This window comes from Cupressus sempervirens, chromosome 9, assembly GCF_028749045.1.
Source record: "Cupressus sempervirens isolate cs-2001-9-10 chromosome 9, ASM2874904v1, whole genome shotgun sequence".
Classification (NCBI taxonomy): domain Eukaryota; kingdom Viridiplantae; phylum Streptophyta; class Pinopsida; order Cupressales; family Cupressaceae; genus Cupressus; species Cupressus sempervirens.
In genome coordinates this window covers 777,007,309-777,029,199 of record NC_143126.1, presented here as the reverse complement: position 1 = coordinate 777,029,199, position 21,891 = coordinate 777,007,309, and the positions used below count along the sequence as shown (strand labels likewise).

The 21,891-nt window shown below is 31.7% G+C and overlaps 1 pseudogene; it reads right to left on the bottom strand.

Moving 5' to 3' along the window:
- Nucleotides 1-2,508: 2,508 nt before the first annotated feature.
- On the bottom strand, nucleotides 2,509-4,860 carry LOC149541034 (uncharacterized protein At4g15970-like; annotated as a pseudogene).
- Nucleotides 4,861-21,891: the final 17,031 nt, after the last annotated feature.

Below are 21,891 nucleotides of genomic sequence, written 5' to 3'. Positions count from 1 at the left end.
GAAGATACTTTTCTATCTTTAGTCCGATAGATGGTTGCTCCTAATTGGTTGGTGTTGCCACCTCCTCCCTCTTCCTAGCCTATATAAGCATGCTACCTGGCTTGTATTTGTATCTCTTGTTTTTGCATCCTCTTAATGCTATTTTGCTTCCAGTATTTGCATTACTCTCTTGGAGACTAACTCTATAATGCTATTTTGATTTTGTATCATTTGCATTCATAGTTTAGATATTTACTCTTTGCACTAATTTTCTGGGTTATTAATCTTTTTAGATTCTAACACTTCCAAATCACTTTTTTGGAGAATAAACATACTATAGAGATAAAATCTATTATATATTTTGCCCATGAGTTTTCCAATGAGATAATCAAGACATCCATTAGGCTTGGTTTGAGAAGAGAAGGGGAGCCATGCCAAGAATCTCTCCAAAACTTGACTTGATGGCCATTATTTACCTCCCATGAGAGATAGTTAGTTACAATGTCTCTGATGTCATCATAAAATCCCATAGTCTTGCATTGAGAGTACTCTTGAGGGGAAATTATTGTCTAAGTGCTTATGTTGCATTATTTCACACCATTTATTCTTAGGTTTAAAATACATTTGCCAAACTAATTTGGCACTGAAGGCTTTATTTCTTTGTACCAAGTCATAAATTCCAACCCCACCCAAAGAATTCACTTGACCCATATCTTGCAAAGAGATGAGAGGTATTTTCTTTCCTCCATTTATGTTTCGAGACCTTAAGAAATCTTGAATCAGCTTGTGGATAATTTGAATCACTATAGGGGAGCTTTTAACACTGAAAGATAGTAGTTTGAGATGGTGGACAACATTGATTTGACGGGAAAATTTTTGCCAACCAGTAAGAGCCATCTGGCTTTCCAAGCCACAACTCTAGATTTAATTCTATCAATTATAGGAGACCAATGGCTTTCTTTATTAGCACCCATGAAGAAAGGAATACCTAGATACATAGACGAGAGATGATCTTGTGAGAATCCCAAAATATTGACAATCCTTGTAGAAATAGTTTGATTTGTATTAAAAAGATATATGTTTGATTTATTCTCATTATTTTTTGACCTAATACAATAGTATATGAGTCTAGAACATGTTTGATCTTCTTGGATTCCTTCACATTGGATTCCCCAAACAGCAAGGTGTTATCAACAACTAATGAATGAGTAACCAAGATGTTTGAATTCCTAATTTTTATACCTTGCTAGTGGCCAAGAGCATGTTTTTGTTAAATAAATCTATTGAATTCTTTTGCCATTAGAATAAATAGTACTGGGGATAGAGGATCTCCTTTCCTAATTCCTTTTGTTGAAGAGAAGAATCCCGCAAGGACTCCATTTATAATAATTGAGAACCATGCTTCCAAAATACAAGCTCTAATCCATTTACACCAATTTTTTGAAAAATTGCATCTTTGGAGAACTTTGAAAAGGAACTCCCAACATTCTCAATTATAACCCTTCATCATATCAAGTTTAATGATGAAATTTGAAGAGTTGGGAGAATTAATTGAGTGTAGGGCCTCATGGGAAACTAATGCACCCTCACTGGTTTCTCTTTTATGGGCAAAACAACCTCGCTCATGTGAGACTAGTTTAGGTATCAAACATTGCATTCTCAAATATATGGCCTTAGTAAAAATTTTGTAGATAGTGTTGCATAATGAAGTTGGTTTGAAATCTAAGCAAGTTTTGGGAGACTTAACCGTGGGGATAATAACTATCTTTGTCATATTACAGTATTTTAGCGTAGCTTTACTTTTCTTGGATTCTTCAATAACCCCAAGTAGTTCCCAACCTAAGAAGTCCCAACATGCTTGGAAAAATAATGTTGATTATCCATCTGGTCTAGGGGCCTTATCCAGAGGCAAGGAGAAAACTACATTTATAAGCTCACACAATGTGAAAGGAGCAATTAATATTGCATTATTATATTTTGAAACTAGAGAGGGTATATCATTGAGAAGATCTTGTGATTGTGCTTCATGGAAAGTAGATAGAATAGGAGGAGCTAATAAATCTTTAAAAAATCTAACCCCTTCCTCTTGAATCCCCTGAGTGTTTGAAATTGGATTATTTTCACAAAATAAAAGAATTACGTTAATTAAGAAAATTGAATATTTCATCTATTGAAATTTATACATAAAAACATCTATATAGTTATTTGGTAATTTTATTTTTCTAATAATATTTTATTTACCCATTTCTTTCAAGTCAATATATCTCATAACAATATTAAATAATTTTAAAAATATTTTTTTACACCTCCTTCTTCCTATAAAATCATAACATAAAATTCTCATCATATAACTTTTAAAAATGTGAATATAAACATATAATGATCTTAAAGAAATATATTAAAAATATTTTTCCATTAAACTCCAAATTTTTATTTCCATCAACCAATTAATAACACCTTTAAAAGTTAGTTATATACTAGCATCTTCTTATATTCAATAATGAAACATTAATAATGTTTCTCACATTCTTACAAAGGGCCACATTCTATTCTACTTCTCCAACCCACCTCTCTTCTTCCTCTTAATTCAAAAGTGTGATTGAGATTGAATGATTTGAATAAAATCCAATCATCAAGAGTGTCTCTCAAATAAGTCATCTTCTTCTTTAAACCTACACAACAATTGGTGTGCATAGTACAAACTTCTTCTAATTTTGCCTTTGGTTCACAAAATCCACTATAGTAAATTGTATCAAGGAATAAAATATCTATGCCAATTTGAGTAAAATTTGAAGAATATTTCATCATATTAAAGACATCTTGATCATGCTTGTTAGGATTTATAGTAGTATATGCATGCCAAAGTTCATAGAGTTTAGCAATTTTTTCATTCCCCTTAACAAATGAAAATCCTGTATTTGGATCGTTTGAGATACTATGTGGATTGTGTTTATATAAATCACAAGATACTTGAAAATCTGCTCTGCTTGAGAATCTCTCAAATGGATTTCGTAACCACATTATATCTACATCTTGTAAATGATATTTGGAAAAAAATTAGTAAAATATTCCATGACAGATGAACTATAAGAGTGTTAAATTATGAGACGAGAAAAAAATCTTTCCATTTGAAAAAGAATATATGAGAGGTGGACAAAAGTAGAAAGACAAATTGAGAGACAAATTATGTTGGATACTACCTGATTAGATTTGGTGAAAAAAATTATTATTTATTTCTAATCTATTAGAGTAATAATTAATTTAATTGGCTTATCAAATCATGGATGTGACAATAATTTAATTGAGTCTTTTTCAAAAGATCATATCTCTAACTTGATTTCTGAATTGGGGAAATTAATATTCTCTGAACTAGTATAAATCAGCCTAAAAGTGTTGGTCATATGTTTCAGTTCCTCTCTTGTAGCATTTTTCACAAATTATTGTTTGTGCATCCCCAGCCAGCAATTTTGTCCCGAGATATTTTCTCTTTTGTCCCTCTCTTTATGCCAATCTTGCAAGGATACTGGATTTTCTTCCTGATTCTTTCCTAGTCGAGCCCGAACCTTGAATCAAATTATCTTATATATATTCTAGTGGTTCACCCACTTTTAATTAAAAGGAGAAAATTAATACATGGATCTTTGTTTTTCTTTTTTATCATTTAAAGATTAATTGTATTGGATACTACTTAATTAGATTTTAGTGAAAAAAATTATCACTTAATTTTAATCTATTAGAATAATAATTTATATGGAACTCTACCTTTTTTTATCAAGATAAGGGAGGCCGACTATGTGGAACTCTATTTCACATTCTATGTTAATTAGTTTTTTTTTAATACTAATTCATTTATGATAGAATAGAATTTAATTTTTTTGATTTGTATCAAATTTATTATTATTAAAAGTTTGAATGTTTTATGCTTTTTATAAATTTGTTTGTTTCACAACATCAAAGATAGCTGTTTGAATTTTGAATGATTTTTTATAATTGAACAGATTTAGAATATAGAAAAAGTAGAATAAAATTTAAGATAGAAAAAATTAATTAAAATAAATATGCGCAAACCAATCATAATTAACAAGATCACCTCTACGTAAACATCAAACATATTAAAACAACCAGAGGCTAGTAAACTTTCTTTAGATATGGAGCCAAATATTTTAGAGTCAATCTAATGAAACTATAATTATAAGAATAACAATGCCAAACAATTTGATGATCTTTACAGTAAACATCTACAACGTTGGGTATGTGAGGAAACTTATAGTAAACACGAAATTATAACCTCGCTCAACCACAGTCTTCAAGAAGAGAATTTTAGTCTGCATCATCTTGATTTAATCTTTTGTCCCAAAGGACTTCTCCTCAGTAAAATCAACTCCTTCAGTCCTGAGCTCATAGCAATGAGGATGAATTTCTATTCAGCTGTTGAAAGCTTTTGCATGCATGGCCACAATGATGAGGTGGTTAAGTAAGTCATGTGTTCCTTCCCCAATCCTAAAACTCTCAAGAAAAAGATCAATTAAATTGTTTGGGTCCATCCATGCCCCATTCACTGGTGTGAGGATCAGAGTCTTGTTTGGCATTGAAGCCTTCGCCAAGGCAATCTCCAACTCATCTGCATCACTTGAAACTTCTATCTGAAAACAAACCCAAAATAATACTCAGTTAGAAAACAGCATGATTCAAACCATAGATTATTACAAGAGATATGTTAATCTGAATTACACTTACATATGGAGGTGTGGCTTCAGTTTCTGTAGATAGAGGCCAATAAGTTCCCTTAGTTACATAGAAACATACCAATAAAACCATTGTTAGAGAAATAATCAGAAATATATCTCTGATTGGCTTATCAAATATGATTTCTCCTTTCATCTTCAAATTGGAAGAGCTTAATCGGCCTTAGTATATCTGATTCAGTCTTGAGAGCTGCATTCTTATGTCTTGGAGATTATATACAGTGAAAATGGCTTGTCAACCATATTAGGGTTTTTTTGAACTAATTCATATTCTAGGGCATACGACGTGCAACTTTTATATTTGGCATTACACTACCATCATTTATTTTAGCTTTGTGAATGATGTATTCAAAGCTTTTAATCAAATGTATTATATTGAATTGAAAAGAAAGAAAGGTTTGTTTATCATCCATTAGTGGGATTGGCAATATATTGTATTGGGTTACATAGAAAGAAAGTTGACAATCGTGACAAGAGAAAGCAACCTGCAACTGACAAATGCATAAATAGCCTCTTTTGTTCACAAAGTGGACATTAACAGATGGGCCATCATGGGTGGAAGCTCAATTGATGGGGTGTAACTAAATTCAATAATTGGTGGCATTCTCTTTTTCCTCATTGGAAGGCGCAAATTCTTTTCGGATGTTTGATTTGCTCATGTTAACCTTGTTTTCAGTTTCGATTGATGCTTGATGGAGATATATATCATGCTGTGGAAAATCCCAACTTGTAGAGCCTTTTCATATGATTAATACAGATCACCATCAAAATCAAAGGCTTGAAGTGTGTTTAGTTTGAGATGATGTTTTATAAACTAACAATTGAATTTGCATTTTTAATTTTTATTGTTCTTAGTTAAATAAAAATGGTTTTTTATATATAGATGAATATAAGTCTAGTTCAATTGGTTTATCTTTCAGATTCTTGTACTTAATCCAAATCTTCTTTTTAATCCATTTCTATTATAAAAAGTTCACAAGCTTAATTCTGAGGCCATTCTAAAATTCATAATCTTTATCTATTTAATAGAAAAATCAAATCTAAGCATCTAGTTGACTAGTTCTATTTTACACTTTAGTCTTAGCTTGACCATGGACAAATTTTTCATTAATTGGTTTTATGTTTGTGTAGTGTAAAATAATGTATCATGCATTTTAAGGATGCTATAAAATAGGATGATCATTACATTGGATATAATCATTTGCATCTACATTATATGACAAGATCAAGTAAAGGGTTTGGACATACTCATCTGTTGCATGTGTGATTAGAAAACACTAAGTTTGAGTTTAAAATCACAATTCAAATTATGCCACTAGTTCTAGAACTTGAGGTGAAGTCTGACATTAAGAATGAAACAATGATAATAAATATTTTAAGAGTCTCGAAATATGATAGCTCTGAAGCAAGTTTGAATATGAAATCACACTTTAAACACTAGTTCCAGAACTCATGCCAAAGTCTTGATATCAATAACTAAATAATGATCAATGAAAATTTCAAGAATTTTACAGCTCGACACTCTTTCAAGAAAAGTTTGAGTTCAAAATTACATTGTGGATTCTAATAGTAATTCTAGATCTAGAAGTGCAAGCCTACATCAAGTTGAACGGAACATTGATTTTAAAGTGCATAGTCATAACTCAATGAGAAATTATGAACCTTCTATTAAGAGGTTTTGGGTCTAACAACTAGTACAAAACCTAAAGTTAGAAGTGGAATAGCAGTGAATGAGCTAGCAAAACTAGACTAGAACATTTGAACTTCCTATAGAGTATTTTGTGTCTAGAACAAATTGTGTTCTTTGAACTTCTCAAATTCCTTTCTATAGTGTTAATAATTATGATTTCTAGTTTGTTTTATTTTTTAATAAATATTATTGAGGCAAAACAAAATCTCTTGATTTTTGAGAAAATCATAACATAGTGTATTCTATGCACATCACAAAAGATATAGTTAAATTTGGTATTTTAAGAAATACTTTTGTAGAACAATAGGTAAGAGTGAGAGCTACAAGTTATATATTTAAAAAAAAACAAAAATCCATTGATTGTTTTTAATGAGATTTTGAAGTGGTGACATATTGAAAATTAGGGGTGTGTTCATACATTGCATATAACTTGCATCAATTTTTTTTAAATGAAAATATTTAATAAGTGTATAGAATCAAGTGTGCAACAATATTATACTTTATTTTAATTTGGTAAAGTAGATGAAAATTTATTAAGAAAATAGTAGACATATGTCTCTTAGAACTATGAAGGCACCGATAAAGAAAATAAAAGTTTACTATGCTAATTGTTCAAGGTGGAAATGACATCAATGAGTCTAAAAATGATATGATAACTATAGATCATAAAAGTTTAATAATTTCTCCCTAAATCATTCAATACAAGAGAATGAGGAGCTAAAAACATAACTCTCAATTTATGACCTAAGTTAGAATAGACAATTCTAGATAAGGTTAGAGGATGCCAATACTAAACTCAAGTTATATCAAGTAAACATACAAGAAAGAAATCTTTCATGCAATGTGAATTAATTAAAGATATCCAATGTAAATGTGGAATTGAACTAATTGATTTAATGAGAAGTGTAAGATAGGTCTAATAAAACTAATCGATTATAAAAAGTTCACAAGTTTAATTGTGAGGCCATTCTAGAATTCATAATCTTGATCCATTTAATAGAAAAATCAAATTTAAGCATCTAGTTGACTAGTTCTATTTAACACTTTCGTCTTAACTTGACCATGGACACATTTTTCATTACTTGGTTTTATGTTTGTGTAGTGCACAATAATGTATCATGCATTTTAAGGATACTATAAAATAGGATGATCATTATATTGGATACAATCATTTGCATCTACATTGTATGACAAGATCAAGTAAAGGGTTTGGACATACTCATCTATTACATGTGTGATTAGAAAACACTACATGTGTTTCAAAAATCGACAATATTTTTGAAACAAGTTCAAGTTTAAAATCACACTTCAAATTATGCCTCTAGTTCTAGAACTTGAGGTGAAGTCTGACATTAAGAATGAAACAATGATAATAAATATTTTAAGAGTCTCAAAATATGATAGCTCTAAAGCAAGTTTGAATAAAAAATCACACTTTAAATACTAGTTCCAAAACTCATGCCAGAGTCTTGATATCAATAATGAAACAATGGTCAATGAACATTTCAAGAATTTTACAACTCAACACTCTTTCAAGACAAGTTTGAGTTTGAAATTGCATTGTGGATTCTAATAGTAATTCTAGAACTGGAGGTGCAAGACTATATCAAGTTGAATGGAACATTGATTTTAAAGTGCATAGTCATAACTCAATGAGAAATTATGAACCTTCTATTAACAGGTTTTGGGTCTAGTAACTCGTACATAACCTAATGTTAGAAGTGGAACAATGGTGAAAGAGCTAGAAAAACTAGACTAGAACTTTAGAACTTCCAATAGAGTATTTTGTGTCTAGAACAAATTGTGTTCTTTGAACTTCTCAAATTCCTTTGTATAGTGTTGATAATTATGATTTATGATTTGTTTTATTTTTTAATAAATATTATTGAGGCAAAACTAATTCTCTTGATTTTTTAGAAATTCATAACATAGCGTATTATATGCACATCACAAAAGATATAGTTAGATTTGGTATTTTAAGAAATACTTTCATAGAATGATAGGTAAGAGTGAGAGCTACAAGTTATGTATAATTTAAAAATAAAATAAAAAATCCATTGATTGTTTTCTACAAGATTTTGAAGTGGTGACATCTTGAGGTGGTGACATCTTGATAATTAGGTGTGTGTTCATACATTGCATATAACTTGCATCAATTTTTTTTTAAATAAAAATATTTTATAAGCGTATAGAATCAAGTGTGCAACAATATTATATAATTTATTTTAATTTGGTCAAGTAGATGAAAATTTATTAAGAAAATAGTAGACATATGTCTCTTACAACTATGAAGGCGCCAATTAAGAAAATAGAAGTTTACTATGCTAATTGTTCAAGTTGGAAATCATATCAATGATTCTAAAAATGAAAACTATAGATCATACAAGTTGAACACTTTCTCTCTAAGTCATTCAATACAAGAGAATGAGGGGCTTCCAAACACAACTCTCAATTTATGACCTAAGTTAGAATAGACAATTCTAGATAAGGTAAAGGGATGCCAATACCAAACTCAAGTTATATCAAGTAAATATGCAAGAAATAAATCTTTCATGCACTGTAAATTAATTAAAGATATCCAATGTAAATGTGGAATTGAACTAATTGATTTAATGAGAAGTATAAGATATGTCTAATAGAACTAATTCATTATAAAAAGTTCACAAGTTTAATTGTGAGGCCATTCTAAAATTCATAATCTTGATCCATTAATAGAAAAATCAAATTTAAGCATCTAGTTGACTAGTTCTATTTTACACTTTAGTCTTAGCTTGACCATGGACACATTTTTCGTTACTTGGTTTTATGTTTGTGTAGTGCAAAATAATGTATCATGCATTTTAAGGATTCTATAAAATTGGATGATCATTATATTAGATACAATCATTTGCATCTAGATTATATAAGAAGATCAAGTAAAGGATTTGGACATACTCATCTTTTGCATGTGTGATTAGAAAACACTACATGTGTTTCAAAAACTGACAATGTGTTTGAAACACGTTTGTTTTTAAAATCACACTTCAAATTATGTCACTAGTTCTAGAACTCGAGGTGAAGTCCGATGTTAAGAATTAAACAATGATAATAAATATTTTAAGAGTCTCAAAATATGATAGCTCTGAAGCAAGTTTGAATATAAAATCACACTTTAAACACTAGTTCCAAAACTTGTGCTAGAGTCTTGATATCAATAATGAAACAATGGTCAATGAAAATTTGAAGAATTTTACAACTTGACACTCTTTCAAGAAAAGTTTGATTTTGAAATTGCATTATGGATTCTAATAGTAATTCTAGAACTAGAGGTGCTACCCTACATCAAGTTGAATGGAACATTGATTTTAAAGTGCATAGTCATAACTCAATGAGAACTTATGAACCTTCTATTAAGAGGTTTTGTATCTAACAACTAGTACAAAACCTAAAGTTAGAAGTGGAACAATGGTGAAAGAGATAGCAAAACTAGACTAGAACTTTTGAACTTCCTATAGACTATTTTGTGTCTAGAACAAATTGTGTTCTTTGAACTTTTCAAATTCCTTTTTATAGTGTTGATAATTATGATTTATGATTTGTTTTATTTTTTAATAAATATTATTGAGGGAAAACAAATTCTCTTGACTTTTGAGAAAATCATAACATAGTGTATTCTATGCACATCACAAAAGATATAGTTAGATTTAGTATTTTAAGAAATAATTTCATAGAACGATAGGTAAGAGTGAGAGCTACAAGTTATGTATTTAAAAAAATAAAAATTGTTGATTATTTTTTATGAGATTTTGAAGTGGTGACATCTTGAGGTGGTGACATATTGAAAATTAGGTGTGTGTTCATACATTGCATATAACTTGCATCAAAATTTTTTTTAAATGAAAATATTTTATAAGCGTTTAGAATCAAGTGTGCAACAATATTATAAACTTTATTTTAATTTGGTCAAGTAGATAAAAATTTATTAAGAAAATAGTAGACATATGTCTCTTACAACTATGAAGACGCCGATTAAGAAAATAGAAGTTTACTATGCTAATTGTTCAAGGTGGAAATGACATCAATGAGTCTAAAAATGAAAACTATAGATATTACAAGTTTAACACTTTCTCCCTAAGTCATTCACTACAAGAGAACGAGCGGCTTCCAAACAGAACTCTCAATTTATGACCTAAGTTAGAATAGACAATTCTGGATAAGGTAAAGGGATGCCAATACTAAACTCAAGTTATATCAAGTAAATATGCAAGAAATAAATCTTTCATGCAATGCAAATTAATTAAAGATATCCAATGTATATGTGGAATTGAACTAATTGATTTAATGAGAAGTGTAAGATAGGTCTAGGTGCTAAATATATGCATCAATCCAATTAAGGTACAAAAATAGGTCTACACTAAAAGATGAAATAAGTGATAATATTTACCTCAAAATGTTCAAGGGAATGTTTCATTTAGCTCCAATAATTATGGATTTAAAACTATGACTGAACTTGTAGTTGTAGATTTATGATCCTAATAGAAAGTAAAAAAAAAATGTTGTTTTCAAGTCACACCTCTAAGAACAATTTGACTTGGTGGTAAAGCATCATGGTAGTTTACAACAAGATGGACATGTTCCCAAGACACAATATAAAATTTGACCCAACTTCTTTGAAAAGGTCTTGGAAAGTAGTTTCCAAATTTGTGGTTGCAAATTCAATAAAGCAAGTTTTTTATATTATTGGAGTGTGTGGGTGGTTATGAAGGGGTTTGACTTAGTCAACCCCATGTTTTAGTGATTTATACCTCCACGAATAGCCATTATAAATAATGTTATGTGCGTACATGTAGTGTTCATGAATCTTGGATAGTAGATCTAGAATGCAAAGAGATAGAAAATTATAAGAATATACTCTATGAGTGAAACCCTAGCACATAACATTGGGAGGTCGGTGCCTACTTCCCCTCTAGGGTGGTGCCTCTATCCAACATAGACTGATGGATTTGTGACATTTGCTTAACTGCCTCTTGTGGATCCTTGTCTTTGGCTATTGTAATGTTCATTGACAACTTGATCTTTGGGTGTATGACAAAAGTGATTCCAACAAGTGGTATTAGAGCATTGGATTATAGGTTCAAATCCTTCAGGTTATGCTAAAGGGGGGATTGTTAGGAGGTTGATGCCTCCATCCCCTCTAGGTTGGTTCCTTTGTCTAGCATAGACCGACAAATTTGTGACATGTGCTTAACTACCTCCCATTGATCCTTGTCTCTAGCTTTTATAACATTCACTAATAGCTCGAGCATTTGGTGTAATGGCAACAGTGATTCCAACATTTAAATATTCTTGTAAATATAAATATCTACAAAATATGAAGAGACAAAGATCATATCTACATATAACATGGAAAGGTTTTAAACCCCATAAGGCTGCAGTACTCTACCTATCTTCATGATCCCCTTACATCTCCACATCAAGGTGTCATGTAGTGATTGAATGTTTGAGTTGAAAGAATTTGGTTGAAGATCTCACTTTAGAATGAAAGAACCAGATTCATTTCCCTTAGCTTCTACCTTACAATTTCTCTATATAAAATTGGAGTGCTTGGATACACACTTGTATCTTCTTTCATCATGTGAAAGTGAGGCTTTTGATGTCATTTTATAGTGAATTTATGAGATAACCCTTGTAGGACTCGACTATAGTAGGAAGGAATCAACTTGAAATTTGAAATAGCACCAAGGCAAGAATTTCCTAGCCACCTAGGAATAGGTCAATCAAGGTTGACTTATTCTCGAGGAGGCCAAATTCTTGGATTTTTAGTTGACGATTTTGGGATGGCGAGGTATAATGTGCATCAAGGATTGACAAATGATGATCAGAGTAGGGAAATATGGTTTAGAAAGTGGATGATGCCTAGAAATTAGATCCTACCTCAACCTTTGAGTGAGAAAAAGAGAAATCAAGGAGGATATATATTAGGTCCTACCTCAAATTCCACCTAGGAGAGGGAGAACGAAAGAGGAAACTGTTAACTTGACAAAATCCTAGAACCCTACAGTAAAGATTTTGATTGTTGTCATTGCTGGTAGAAATGTAAAAAAGGCCAAGTTACACATAAGGAAATAGGAAGTGTTATTGAAACCCTAAAAGCTTATATTATCAAAAATAGTGAAGCTTATTGGATAAGCCAAAGAAAAAGGTCAAAAATGGTTTAACAAATATTTATAAACCCTAATTAGATCATGAAATGAAACAAAGGATATTAAAAAAGTAGAAGATGCAAAGTGTAATGCTCCACCAGGGAACCCAAAAGAAATTAACCTAATATGTCACTGAGTTTGCAAAACAATTTTTTTTAAAGATTAAAACAAGAGATAACATAGTGGAAGCAATAACTCACATGCATACAAATAATTCATGAACATATTACATCTCTTAAGGGTTCCATGAGGTCAAATCAAATTTATAAGTTTTATATGGAAAAATCAAGTAAAGGGTTTAGACATACTCATATATTGCATGTCTGATTAGAAAATAACACGCGTTTCAAAAACGAACAATATTCTTGAAACAAGTTTGAGTTTAAAATCATACTTTGAATTATGCCACTAGTTCTAGAACTCAAGGTGAAGTATCACATTAAGAATGGAACAATGATAATAAATCTTTTAGCAATTTTAAATTTGATAGCTCCAAAGAAAGTTTGAATATAAAATCACTCTTCAAACACTAGTTTGAGAACTCATGGAAAAATTTAACATCAATAATGAAATAATGGTCAATGAAAAATTCAAGAATTTTACAACCCAACACTCTTTTAGGAAAAGTTTGAGTTCAAAATTGCATTGTGGATTCCAATAATAATTCTAGAACTGGAGGTGCAAGCCTATATCAAGTTGAATGGAACATTGATTTTAAAGTGCATAGTCATAACTCACTGGAAAATTATGAACCTTCTATTGAGAGGTTCTGGGTCTAACAACTAGTTCAAAACCCAAAGCTAGAAATGGAACAAAGGTGAAAGAGCTAGCAAAACCAGACTAGAACTTTTGAACCTCCTATACAATATTTTTTGTGTCCAAAACAAATTGTGTTATTTGAACTTCTGAAATTCCTTTGTACTATGTTGAGAATTATGATTTGTGATATGTTTTATTTTTTAATAATTATTATTGAGGCTATTCTTTTTTAATTCCATTTACTTCAATGACCCTTGGCATCTCATCAAATTTGTATAAATTGATTTTGATTGGGATGGTACTACTTATTAGCTTTCATACTTCTTTATTGATTTTTTTTCTTAATATGGTTTTTCAATAGCATAGGTTTTGCACTAGGCATTGTAATCTGAATCTATAATTTAAATCAATAATTCATAGCTTATTCACTCTTGTATATCTCATTGCACATAGACAACTTATCAAATTTTTGAATCAAAAGAAAATGACCATTCAAATTATCCATGTTTATGATGCACATGATTTTAGATGGTGAGATAGCTGACTAGTTTATTGGAAGAACCATTAAAAACATTAATGGAAGAAATGTTGATGCTTAAGAAGTGAGGATCACAAATGAACACCACAAAATCAATATTTGATAACTCCAAAGGTTCTTCACTTAAGGGGAAATATGATACCATGCCCATTCATATGGAGTGGTTTATAATTGGAAACACATAGGAAACATATTGCCTAAATAGGAGCTTGAGGGAGATGTTTGGGGAGAAGATGAGAGTTTATATGGGAAAACATGTGGGTAAGTGCATCAAGATGCTAAGAAAAAAGGGGGGTATAAGTGGCCACTATTTTTTTGAAATTAGGTTTAAAGTTAAATACCAAAGAGAAATATGAGGGTCATGCACTAAAAACTAGGAATTTTGCAATTAATAAGAATTGTAGTGCACTATAAATCTATTTTGTAAACTACAATTTTTTAAATTTAATATGGTAAGGGGGTCAAATCTACAATAGACAAAACAAATTCTCTTGATTTTTTAGAAAATCATAAGATAATGTATTCTATGCACATCAAAAAAGATATAGTTAGATTTGGTGTTTTGAGAAATACTTTCGTAGAATGATAGGTAAGAGTGAGAGCTACAAGGTATGTATTTAAAAAAAATAAAAATCTATTGATTGTTTTTTTACGAGATTTTGAAGTGGTGACATCTTGAAAATTAGGTGCTTGTTCACACATTGCATATAACTTGCGTCAATTATTTTTTTTAAATATCTTATAAGTGTATAGAATCAAGTGTTCAAAAATATTATAAACTTTATCTTAATTTGGTCAAGTAGATGAAAATCTATTAAAAGAAAATAGTAGAGATATGTCTCTTAGAACTGTGAAGACACTAGTAAAGAAAATAAAAGTTGACTTTGCTAATTGTTCAAGATGGAAATGACATCAATGAGTGTAAAAATTAAGACTTTAGATCATACAAGTTTAAAACTTTCTCCCTAAGTCATTCAATACAAGCGAATGAGGGGCTTCCAAACATAACTCTCAATTTATGACCTAAGTTGGAATAGAGAATTGTAGATAAGGTAAAAGGATGCCAATACTAAACCAAAGCTATATCAAGTAAATATGAAAGAAATAAATCTTTCATGCAATGTAAATTAATTAAATGTATCCAATGTGCAAGGGAATGTTTCATTTTGCTCCAACAAATATGGATTTAAAATTGAGTGAACTTCTAGTTGGATATTTGTGATTATGATAGAACGCAAAAAAAAAGTTGTTTTCAAGTCATACCTCTAGGAACAATTTGACTTGGTGGTAAAGCGTTGTGGTAGTTTACAACAAGATGGACATGTTCCCAAGATACAATAGAAAATTTGACCAAACTTCTTCAAAAAGGTCTTGGCAAGTAGTTTCCAAATTTGTCGTTGCAAATTCAATAAAGCAAATATTTTCTAGTATTGATGTGTGTGGGTGATTATGAAGGGGATTGACTTGGTCAACCCCATGTTTTAGTGCTTTCTACCTCCACGAATAGTCGTTATAAATGATGTTGTGTGTGTACATGTAGTGTTCATGAATCCTGGATAGTAGATCTAGAATGCAAAGAGATAGGAAATTCTACGAATATACTCTATGAGTGAAACCCTAGCATGTAAATGTTCTTGTAAATATAAATACCTGAAAAATATGAAGAGACAAAGATCATATATATATATATATATATATATATATATATATATATATATATATAACATGGAAATATTAGCAAGCCCATAAGGCTAAAGTACTCTACTCATCTTCATGATCCCCTTGCATCTCCACATGAAGGTGTCATGTAGTGATTGAATGCTTGAATTGAAACCATTTTGATGAAGATCTCATTTCACAATGAAAGAATTAGATTCACCCCTTATCTTCCACCTTGCAATTTCTCTATGTAAAATTGGAGTGCCCATACACACTTGTATCTTCTTTCATCATGTGAAAGTGAGGCTTTTGATGTCTTTTTATATTGAATTTCTGAGATAACCCTTGTAGGAGTCAACTGCAGTGGGAAAGAATCAACTTGAAAGTTGAAATAACACCAAGGCCAAAATTTCCTAGCCACCAAGGAATAGGTCAATTAGGGTTGAATTATTCTTGAGGAGGCCAGGTTCTTGGATTTTTAGTTGAGGATTCTAGGACTACGAGGTATAATGTGCATCGAGGATTGACAAATGATGATTAGAATAGGAAAATAGGGTTTAGAAAGAGGATGAATCCTAGAAATTAGACCCTACCTCAGCCTTTGAGTGAGAAAAAGAGAAATCAATGAGGATATGTTATGTCCTACCTTAAATTTCACCTAGGAGAGAGAGAAGGAAAGAGGAAACCGTCAACTTCACTGTAAAATTTTTGGTTTGACTGTATGTCAATTTTGAATGGTGAATAATCTAAGAATGGGCAAGTTTTTCATGTGACTGATTGTCAATTGATAAAGCATTCATTATATACATTATTGATCCTTAGTCACATGAGAGTTGAACAAATTAACAATGTCAAAACTTAATTTATTTCATAATTTATTTTCAATATGCATGTGATTTAAAAAATAGAATACAAGCTATTACAAAATACCCAAAGGCTGCAAATTTTGCTTTCAATTACAAATAAAAACAGAAACTTATATAAAGTAATCATAAGTGCAGGGCCATTTTCATGATCAACTAGCTTTTTTGTTAAAGAATCCATCCAATCCACTATACACATCAGCACCTTTTAAACTTTATTTGTTAAACAAAAACCAAAAACACCTATTGGATGTTACCTGATTTAAGGATTGGTATTGGCTGTTAATGTTGTAGCTTCAGTCGGATTGAATTGATCTTGAGATAATCCTTTTATGGTTATTGGTTAATCATTAATTAGGCAAACTTTCATATATCTATATATATATATATATATATATATATATATATAAATATATATATATTATTGTTAATATCGTCTAATTGGTTATTAACTTATAAATTAATGATTAAGACATGTCTCTTCATGAGACACGTCCCCTCTACTTATATTTATATATATTCAAATCTGCACTTGAAACGCACAGAAATAATGGCAATGTTATTACATTTGCAGAGATCATTTCTCCCAAAATGGTATGAGAACTAGTCTGCAAATGCAGAATAGGAAATGAAAATGAGAAAAATTGTAACTTCTGGGTGTGCAAACACTTGTTAGGCCATCCTGGATATGGCATCAACTCGAATAAATGTGACCCACCTTTTATGTAACATAGATGACATATTGAAGATTTTATAATATGATCCTATATCTAGTGTATGCAGTTTGTACAAGGAAAAAGATCGAATGGCCAGGTATGTAGAAGCAATGAAAATTGGATAAGATGGAGTTGATGTTTATAACATCCTGGTTAATGTGCAAAAGTTTAATATCAATAAAAGAGTATTTCTGCATATGTATACTCTGGCTGTCATAAAGAGTTTCAGTGGGTTAAAAACTATATTGTTGTGCCGCCAGTTTAAAGCTCCTTCGATATATATGTTGAATAGGTAGAACTAGAAACTAAACAAATATTCACATGCTTCAAGACCTCAATATCCATAAGGGATGTAGGGCACATTGTATTTCCATTGCCTTTGGGTTCTGCAGATGTGTGGCAATCATTAATACTTTTGCGGTAAGAAAATTAATGAGCCGACTCTTTCAAGACATTACAGCGACCCAAACAGATTGGGCCCTACTTGTACAAACTATGTAAAAAGGTATGAATGTTGTGGGTATGATGATGAGATCATTTTGAATTATATGCAAACATTATCATTTGCAGTTCATGGACTATCATTTTTCTTAGGCTGGAAAGTCTTGTATTTATCAGTGCCAATAAAGGGTCCAGCATAGAAATTTTTTCATGTTCTTGTTGTTCGGAGAATCATGCGAATGTGCAAAATTCATTGGGCAAAGTCTAAACAAACACTGTCACCTTCCAAAGTGGGGCCAGCAACCCTTTGTGCTAGAAAAGAAGAAAGGAAAGCTTGTTGGAGATAGGGCGGTCAATGACCAAAGGCCCACAACATCAGATTAAACACTACAACAAACGTGTGTGATCTTCCAGTGTGGAAGTAATAACTTTGACACATCATAATCTTCCGCGAGCACCAGCTCAGAGTATGTGGCTGTTATTGCAGACATTAATTAAGATGTTGAACACATTGTAGAGTGATTATACAACAGAACAATATAAGACCACAATGAACTATACAGAATGACAATAGTTGTATATTATACACTCACTGTCTATATTGCAGAAGATACATTACAGACATCAATACATATTTTGATATACACTACAGATTATGATATATATATATATAGTAAGATTGATAGTAGAAAAATATTAAAACACATGCACATGCGCACACACACACATAGAGACACACACGCACGCACACACACATGTGCGCGCACACACACATAGACACACACGCACGCGCACACATACGCGCGCGCACACACACGCACATGCACACGCACACACGCACACACACACACCCACACACCCACACACGCACACACACGCACACGCACGCACACACACACACACACCTAGACACACACGCACACGCACATGCACACACACGCACACGCACACGCACACGCACACACACACACACACACATGCACACACACACACACACACACACACACACACACACGCACACACACAAGATCTTCCTTGTTTTTTTTCCTCCAAGGGTTTCCACAAGAAATTAGTACTTGGAGGACTTGTTAACCTCAATGATTGATAAAGTAGTTTTTGACCTAAAGTAAACACGAAGTAGATCATTCATTTATAATTTAGAAAGTATATATGTCTTGTCATCAATATCTTCAGCTTCAACCTAAGTTACAGGATATGTTGAATTTCATTCATGAAGTTTGAATCTCAACGAGTTTTTACCCTTTCCGAACTTCATCTGAATTTTATGATAATTTATATAATATTATTTAATTTTAAAAGAATATTGTGTTATTTAGATTAATTATATAGCAATGTCAAAATATTTTGACAATTTTGTGGATATATTATTTATATTAATAAATAAATAAATTTATATAAGTTAAAGTGAATGTTGATTTTTTTCCCTTGCCAAATTTCATCTGAATTTTATGATCGATGAGCATGAATTAGAGATCAAACCTTGTGATTTAGGTTTCACTTTGAACATATATATTATAAACTTCTAGTGAGAACAGGTTGTCATTCATAACAATCCTAAAGTTAAATACCAAAATTAATAACCCATTGAAAGATCCATTGATGTGCCATGAATACTGAGGGTAACTGTTGCAAGGTTTTCACACCATCGCCCCAAAATTTTTGAGGACCCCTTTTTCTTCGGTTGCCTCAGCAAATTTGGAGTTTTCCAGAGGTTTTTGAATTGTTAATTTTACACTTTGGATGATTTCGGGCCAGGAAAGGGTTTGATTTGTTTTCACTCGATGCAAAACTTGATTTTCTTGAATATGTAATTTTATCCTTAGGCCAAATAGATAAAACAATACTATTGTTGATGGTTAAAATAATATCTGGCAGGATAAATTTGCAAATTTCGGACTTAGACGGATTTTGAAAATTTGATATAATTGTATAGGCTTGAGCATTTTCAAAATGAATTTTAGATTTAGTCGTTTTGGAAAATCTTAAATTTGTTTTTGGTGAAAGGGAAATTTTGTTTTGATAGTGAAATTGAAATGGAGTTTGAATTTCGATTGCCAGTAAAATGATTTATTTTGTTAAAAAATTAAAATTGTATTGCAAGATTGAATTGCAAAATCTCATTAAATTGGTTGAAATTTAGCCTAGAGGATTTTAGAAATTTGAAAGAAAATTTGTAATTTGGAATTGAAAATTGATTTTGCTTTGCTAGATTCGATTTTAATGATATTTTAATTGCCAAAGCATTGTTGAATGAAAATTTTGAATTCTCCTAGGTTTACCTTTTTTTTTTTTGCAATTTCAGATCAAACTAGCAATTAAATGGTCTACTTTCACTATAGGACTAAGTAATTTTAATGTTGCATTTAAATTTGGGCCATCAATTGAGGGACTAACTTGATTTTGTTTCCCTCCAAGTAGGTCAGCTCACTCTAGAGGCAAAAGTTTGGAATAAGAGGGGCTTCCCCCCTCTTATTTCATTCATTCTTTCCACCTGTTGCAAGTTGGAGCAATTTTCTTCTAGGGAGTAAATTTCTAGCTAGGGCAATTTTGTGAAGTCTGATTTTTCCATTGATTGGCAACGATTTTTTTCCCTCCTTGGTTCGATGGTTTCTGCCCTGGGTCGAATTTGTGGTAAAGAGGTCAGATTTTTTCCATTGATTGGCAGCATTTTTGGGGTCTGATTCCTCCATCCTTGGGAGCGATCTCTCCATCCTTGGCAGTGATTTCTCCTTCTAGATTTGGTAGATTTATTTGGTGAAGAGGCAATGTGATTTAAGGTCTGAATTTTGGCAATTTTGGGCGAATTTGGAGAATTGAAATTCTAATTTAGTGCAGATTTTTCTGCCCTAGGGCAACGATTTCTTTCAAATTAGGTAATTTTGGCAAAGGAGGTCAAAATTCAGTGACATGAGCAGATTTTTGCAAGCATTTCATTTGCTAGGGCATCATATTTTGTTGGAGGATTGAAATTTCCGAGATCTAATCTGAATGTGAAGAGGCTTGGTTATTGGTAAAGGCAGATTTAAGGTAAAATTCTATTCATTTTTAGAGGTGAAGATTGGTTTTAAAGATGGTTTCTATTCCTTGTTCTTGCTTGGTTCGTTTCCCTTATCTTCTTCTTGCACTATTTATCCACCACTTCATTTCTATTGATAAGCTGAAGCTGGGAGATTGATAAGTGTAGTCCATCCTAAGGTAACAGAGAGGCAGAAATAAGTGGTAGTCCCACCCCTAGGATTGAATTTTGGAGATTGATAAGTGTAGAGATAGGACTTGAAGATGTAAAAATAAGCTAGATTCCATTGATATAAAGAAAGTTGGAGATTGATAAGTGTAGTCCATATCATTTAGAACAAAGGGGCAGAAATAAGTGTTTAGGATGGTAGATGTTAGTGCAAGCAAGAACCCAAAGGGAACAAATTTCAAAAAAGACAAAGAAGACATGATACCTAAGACCACCTTCTTCTTGAAAGTGTGGTGAATAAGTGATACCAATATCGGCATCGTGAACATGGTACAGTTGAAGGATAGATTGAAGGAAGGACAATCCCCCATGGTGAAGAAGATATGCAAGAGCGGTACATGCGACGACTTTCCCTCCTATCTTGTCTTGTCCAGAATTGGTAATGGAGTGCATCCCAATTCGATATTGTTACCAAGTCCATTTTTGATAAAAGGAAGAGAGTGTTGGCTAACATCAGCGGACAAGTGGTTGAAGAAGTATTTAATATTCCCCAGCATAAAGGCATGATAGTTGTAATGATAGATCAAGTGGTCAAGTTATTTCAAGATAATCAGGAGGCCTACTTCATGCATCTAAAGAATTGGTTACATGAAGGCAAGAAGGGAGTTAACAAGTCGTCAAAGTTCACCAAGTCAGATTTCAAATCAGACTATGGCGACCTTATTGTGCTTATCAGCCGGATCATGGGCATAACTCAAGGTATGCAATTTGAGAACTGAATGTACTATTTTATTGACGAAATTGAAAATGGAAAGAGAAAATTTGATAGGGCTATAATCATAAGTGAAAATTTAGAGTTGCAACTAAGGACAATACAAATTCAAAAGCAATTCTACATGGAATCCTATCTTTTCTATTTGATTGCTAGACCATATGAAAATCCTAGACTTAAGGCCTTAGGAATGATTGGCAATGACTCAGGGCAATGTTTGGTGCATGAGTGCAATCTATAGCTTCATTTGCACAACACTAAATACTATAAGATGTTTTATGATGCCTTTGCCATGAAGATGATAAGGATATTACAAGGGACACCTATTGGAAGGCTCTCATT